This window comes from Thalia democratica, chromosome 2 (assembly GCF_965202585.1).
Source record: "Thalia democratica chromosome 2, ktThaDemo2.hap1.1, whole genome shotgun sequence".
Taxonomy (NCBI): Eukaryota; Metazoa; Chordata; class Thaliacea; order Salpida; family Salpidae; genus Thalia; species Thalia democratica.
This window is the reverse complement of record NC_139166.1, coordinates 31335950-31343099: the sequence shown is the minus strand read 5'-3', so window position 1 is coordinate 31343099 and position 7150 is coordinate 31335950.

Sequence of the window (7150 nt, the reverse complement as noted above, 5' to 3'; positions counted from 1 at the left end):
ATTTTAAGTACAGCTGTTAACAAAAACTAGCATAATTGTAAAAAGCACATTTATGAAATAAAAATTTATATAAAAATACGCACTAGAACATAAAAAAAGCAATTTAAATTTTAATCGTATTTTTAAAGGTTTTTTTTTAGTCTTGTAGTAAGAATTTCGTTTGTTGTCTGCATGTACCCATCAACTATCTTCTTCGATTAAAACATGTTCGTTTTTCTCAACGATTGTCAAAGCTTCCATTAAGCATAGCTTATATGTCTCTACCATGTTTAGGATCTTTAGTTATTAGTGCAAGTTTTTTGCGCACCAAGTATTAGCTGGTCATAGTTTTACCTTTTATGGGTCGGATCCATTTAAAATAAAAACATAGTTGCGGGCCCCAGTTTGCCGACCCCTGATATATGTATGAGAAAAACAGTTATTTAAAGGGCTATTTTATTATTGTTTCTCTCTATTCATTAATACTAAAATAAGGTAATTTTTAATATGTTTCATACCTGCTGAAACATCATCAAATCAAGATGTTGTCACCACTCTTACAAATTATTTTCGATCTAATGTGTTTTTTTGTTACGTTTGATGTTAAGTCAGTCTACGAGGCTTACGGTAAAAAAGTATTAATTTATAGTACGTAGTTATGTAAGTAGAATATTTCTTATTTTCAACTTGGAAATATCTATAGAAACTACAGCGCAATTATTTTTCAATAAAAAAGTATTTCTTTTGTAGTGAGTTTTATTATTTGATAAGATTAGAACTAAAACGTACTTGTTTTTAAAGCTGGTCTGTTTTACGGTAGAGTCATACATTTAATTTTATAGTATGTTACTGATACCTTTGTTTTCTAAGAATTTGATTATGAGATCGTGAATACAAAATACTAGGAGAAGCTTGTTTTATTTACTGAAAAAAAAACTTTTTACTTAAAACAAAAAGCTAAGTACAGACAATTTTACAGTAATTTTTTTTTGAATAAGTCAACAATTCCTAACTTTTATGCCGCGCTTTATAAAGAACTTCTCTTAGTCTAAAAATATAATGTTGTCTCAAAATAAAGTAATTTGTCTTCACGATCTCAGTCAAAGTTAAGCTTCTGTTGGTGAAACTTACACTCTAAACTGTATGATCTATCGTTATAAAATAAAGGTTAATACTGTTTTTGATTCACTTATAATTTTTCTAAGTGTACTCTTCTTTAAAACTCAACAAGGTTAGAAGTACAAATTTTTTTAGACCTTTTTGTAGCCTTACAATAAAAAGCATATTTGCTTAATTTGTAACATATATACTCGGTTTAACTTGAATCTGTAGGCTAAAAATTACATTTGTAACTTTTATTTTGGTATTAAACAATGAATTCATCTTTCAATAATATTTTTTTTTTTTAATGTATATAAATTAAAAAATATATTTTAATAATAAGTTTTGGCCGTAACATAAAGTATTTACCATTTTTTGTTTAAACTGATTTAAACTTTTCGAAATAAAAATACATTCTATTGTTCAATATTATTGTTTATTGAACGACAAAAATAAAAGTGCTCAAAGTAATTGGTCCTAGGACCTGGTGCACGAAGAAGCTTTCGGTTATCGAGCCGCAAACCACTTGGATACCTTTTAGCGTCTTGTCTAGGACTATATTGTCTTACACCATTTACGTGCTGTCTATTAAAAAAGTCCTCCTTAAAAAAATACAGAGTGACCGCCAGTTTTTTCAATTAATTTTGTTCAGGTCTTCGGGGTTCCTTCCATAATAAGTAAATATAGAATTTTTTAAACTAGTTTGTTTCAAGTGGTTATACAGAATTATCACCATATACTTTATTATCATTTAAAAAATAAACATTCAATGTTCGAAAATTATTATTCTTCTTATAATTTTTGATTATAGTCAAGTTTTTTGACTAATTTATTTTTCAATTTTATCATAAAATATAGTCAAAATAAAAGTATTTCTTTTGTTTTAAAACTTATGAAAGAATATAAAACTATTTTAATTGAGTTCTATTAAATTGAAAAATGAGTTTATTTTTTGAATTAATTTATTCAAAGTATTTACTTTATTATCATTAAAACAACAACAAAAAAGCGTTAAAAAAGTTTGTTCCGAGAACCTGGTGTTCTAAAAACCTTTCGATCATCGAGTCGTTCACCATTTGGATATCTTTTAACGTCTAGTTAAGGACAACAGATTGTTTTAAAGCCTTAGAAATGTATAACTTTACAGTTTTGTAGTCTAATTACATTTTTATATCAGTTTTTAAGCTTTGCTATTTTCAATTTGATTTTTTTAAAAGTTTATGTTTTTTTTTCAGGATAGTTATATAAATAAAAATCGCGTTTTATCATTGAAAATAATCACACTGATTATTAAGACTTTAATTGCAATCAAATTATAAATACTTTTTAACATTTATCAAGTCGTCCAGAAAAGAGAACAGTTATTTTAACCAGTTTTAGCGCAAACAAAGCTTGCTTGTTTGACCTTCAAAAAACGTTTATCGTTCTAGAATGTAGAGGAAAGAGGAAGTCTGATGTTTTTCTACCATTGAAAAAAACATCAGCAGAACATATTTAAGTAAAAACTTTAGACAAGCAAAAGATAGTACTAAAAACTCTTTTAAACCTTAAGCAACTGCGAATATTTATGACAACAATAATGGCTATAAATTTTAGTATTTTTGTTTAGTCTTACGTTTTTTATATAGTTAAACGAGGAGCAAATAAATATCAATGATTCAGTTTTAAATTCAAAGGTTATTAACTTATGTGTTTTATGCGTTTATGCAATGATCACAAATTAATAGGCTCTATAAATCAAGATTGACAAGGCTATACATAATATTACTAAGTAGTATTAAGTGTTATATTAATGTATATTAACTAGATTCTAATTGTAACTGTATGACACAAACAAAAAAAAAACTTAAATATAATAAAAAGACTAAATTAAATTAATATGCTAAATTAGTTAATTTCTGAAAAGCTATTTTAAAAATATTGATTAAATTATTTCATGAGTTAGATAAAACTTGTAAAAATACTTATTAAATATGGTGTAAAATAAAAGATACAAATAAGATAAGTATACAAGTAGAAACACAACAAACTTATAAAAGAATAAACTTTACAAAGAATGGACTTGACCATGGTTGCCACTGATCAAGCTGAGAAAAATTTCCTGACTTTTTACCAAAATTTTCCTGACTTTTCTAAATCAAACTCTTAAATTAAACTTATTCTAAAATACATAATCTAACACTTGAAACTATATAAAGCTTTTAATTTAATTTTAATACAGGTTAAAAGCAACAGTTTTTTTGCTGAATTCTATCATCAAACTTCCAGTACTTAAGTTTAGGAACTGTAAAAAAAAGACATAAAAAAAGTAACTATATATCTGTTGTATAAAATATTTCCTCTTATCATTTAGTATAAAATTTGTAACAAATAAATATACTTTTATTTACTTTAAAAACTTAAGTTACTCTACAAAAAATACAAATAATAAGTAAACTTAATCTTGGCATATACCTCTCTTATAATTTATTGTAAAAATTTAAAAAATTTTGAAAAAATTATAAAGAGAATAAGTATACACTTTAACTTGTTAGATAAAATCTTAAACTACTGCTTAACTATAAAGAACTTAATTATTTACTTAAACAAAAAACACTTTGATTCTAAAATTATGCTAGATAAGCTTTTGTGTATATATCACAGTTTCACTATGGAAGTGTCCTTGCTACAGATCATCAATACTAAAAAGCTTACAAAATCTGCTTGTTCAAGTAGGGTACTTATTCAATATGCTAATAGAAAATTTTTGCAGTTTTATAAAGGATATTTTATTAATTTATACCAGATGAAGGCATTGGAAATAAATATTTTTGTAAATTTCTAGGAAAATTTTGGAAATTTTCTCCGACTTCAAAGGACTTTTATTAATTTTTACCATTTGAAGACTTTGAAAAACAAGGAATTTTGTAAATTTAACCTGACAAAATCTGACTTTTTTTAAATTTTATCAAATTTCCTGACTTTTTTCAAAACCCCCCATTTTTTCCTGACTTTTATCATTTTTTTCAAATTTCTCCTGACTTTTCCTGACCGAGTGGCAACCCTGCTAAAAAGCTTACAAAATCTGCTTTTTCAAGTAAGGTACTTGTTCAATATGTTAATAGAAAATGTTTGCAACAGGATATTTTACTAATTTATACCAGATGAAGGCATTGGAAATAAAGTTAAATATATTTGTAAATTTCTAGGAAAATTTTGGATTTTTTTCCCGACTTTAAAGGACTTTTAATTAATTTTTACCATTTGAAGGCTTTGGAAAACAAGGAATTTTGTAAATTTAAACTGACAAAATTTGACCTTTTTTGGAATTTTATCAAATTTCCTGACTTTTTGTCAAAACCCCCCATTTTTCCTGACTTTTGTCATTTTTTAAAATTTTTCCTGACCGAGTGGCAACCCTGAGTATGTTCTATTTTTGAGCAGATTAAGCTTAAAAAAGCTATAGTTCCCACGTTCGATAGACTCAAAAAATGTCTGCACATACTAAATTACTTGTTTGTACAACTTGAAGAATTGTAAAAACATCTTTTTGTTTATAAAAAATGTTTCTTTATAAACTAAAATTTATCATTTTTCACACTGGTAAAATATTACTATTTTATTTACAAAAAAAATTATATATATAAAAGTTTTTTGTATGAGTTGCAATTTACTATCACAATTCACATCAGAATTTGTTGGTTTATTTCTTTTTGATTATATCAAATAGTCTAAAATTATATTTTGTATAACTTACTTCACAAAACATACTCGTCATTAATAGTGATTAAACAGATCCAGCTTTTTGATAAAAAAAGGTGTTTAAACGCTAATAGTAAAACTTTATTTCTTTATTTTTTTACAAAACACTCTAAACCAGTTTTGAATTTGTCGAAACCAAACTACAACAATAAAATTCTCAATTAAATTTATGTTCTACTTCAACATTTTGGTTAGAAGATTTTTTTTTTCTTTGTCACAAATGTTTATCATTAAAATTTTAGGCATGTGCTAGATTCTAGCTGTAGGCCGTATGGTGTTCACCTCTATTTCATAACAAAGTTGATCAAACTGAATCAGATATTGCTTATCTTACATAAATTAATTATTAGCTAAATATTACCAAAAGTTTTTGATGCAAAACGCACGGCTCATGGCCTGGCCCACCAAGCAGAAGCCTATGGCATGCGAAGTATTATTACCATGAAACTTACTAACATTAGGTTTTATAAAACAAACTCGTTTTATGGCCATAGGGGGGGGGGGTCCACTTTGTTTTTTACAACTTGATCTTATTTTGTAGAATTTAATCTGAGCTACTAGACACTTTTAACCGCTTAAAAAAACTTAAAGTAACTTTTGAGATATAAGCGATCAAAGAAAGGGCGTTCAATAGGTTCCTTATGGATGGCAAAAACTAAAAATGCGAAAAAAGACTATTTCACTAAAAATCTATCTCCTCCTTCATTTTTTGAGTAATCTTTCTCAAATTTTCACAGAATGTGTATCATTAAACTTTAAAGAGATCTATTGTAGGAATTTTTTTAATTTTGAGTAAAAAAAAATTATTGTCAAAAAACCACCCTTTTTTTTAGTTTTTTGTGGATAAAATTTTTATTTTTCAAAATTTCAAAAATTCCAACATTCAGATTCTTCAAAATATCAAAAGAAACATTTCCTGAAAATTTGAAGTCTCTAGGTCAAAAAATGAAGGAGGAGATAGGTTTTTAGTGAATTTTAAAATTTCCGAGAAAATTGACCCCAAAAAATTTGCGGTCCATACGTTTATATTGGAAAATTTTTACAAAAAATTAAATATCTCAAAAGATAAATGATATTTTTGAATTTTATAAAAACTGGCTTATAGTTTGTACTTTAAGCTTTCATATAAAAGCCAAAGTTAATTTTAGTAAAAAAAAATGTTGGACCCCCCCCCCCCCCCCCCCTATGGCCTTAAGTTTTATAATTTTACTTTCCCAACATAGTAGTATTTATAAAATGTATATTTTAACCAAACTTCGCTTTTAATTACTAACCAAAAATTGTTCTTTTTTTTTTATTACGTCCGGCCTGCAAAATAAATTCTGATAAATCTTGCCCATTTGACTATGAACAATAATAAGCTTCCACCCTTAATATAGGAAATAAACAAATAGAACTCCAAATATACATTTATTTTTTTAAAATAATATTTAAACAGGATCCCAGTCTTGATTTAAAAAACAGATTCGGCAGGCTCCTAATTTTGTCTCTGGTAGACCACTAGTCATTTTCAATATCGAGTTAAATATAATACCGTACTTGGGAGAGATTTCTAGACGTAAAATATTTTTCTCAACAACTGACAGATATCTCCTCAAAGAAAAAAAAATCTAGTCCAAGTTGCTGAAAAGAGTTTATTTTCAATCAGTACTAACATATTAATGAGGTACTTTATTAAAATTAATTTAGCACCTCATACCAACCTAGAGTTTAACAATTGAAAAACTTTCTTAAGAGTTAAATTGGTTCAGCTAAACAAATATGTTAAGCATAATCTTTTACAAGTGATAGTTCAAAAATTGTATGATATTAACAACTTAAAGGAATTACACACAAGGTTAGATTATTAAGGACTTTGATGGAAACCAAAAAAAAAACTGATATAGTAGCAAACAAACTAAAAAAAGAACTGAGCTTTATTTAAAAAAAGAGATAGAAAACGAATGAAGTAAATTGAGAGTACATTATAAAAAAATATTATCAAAAAATAATTAGTACAAGTGTTTAGAGATTTTTCATAGAAAGACAAAATATTCTTATTACTATTACAATAGTCAATAAATCTGGTTTTGAAGTTAAATATTTGGTCATTAAGTTCCTGTAAAACATAAGCTTAAATGAAAAATTATTTTGCAGTATTTATCAGACTTTAAATTCGAGGGTTCAAATGAGCCGTTTTGTTTTTTACTTTAAAAGTTTAAGTTATTTATCGATGAAGAACTATTTTCGTGAACAAAAAAACTCCATTGTTTAATAATTATGTCATAATAGTAATTTCAGAATGTCTTTACTTGATAATTACGAAAAGTTTATTATGTGCACGATAAAT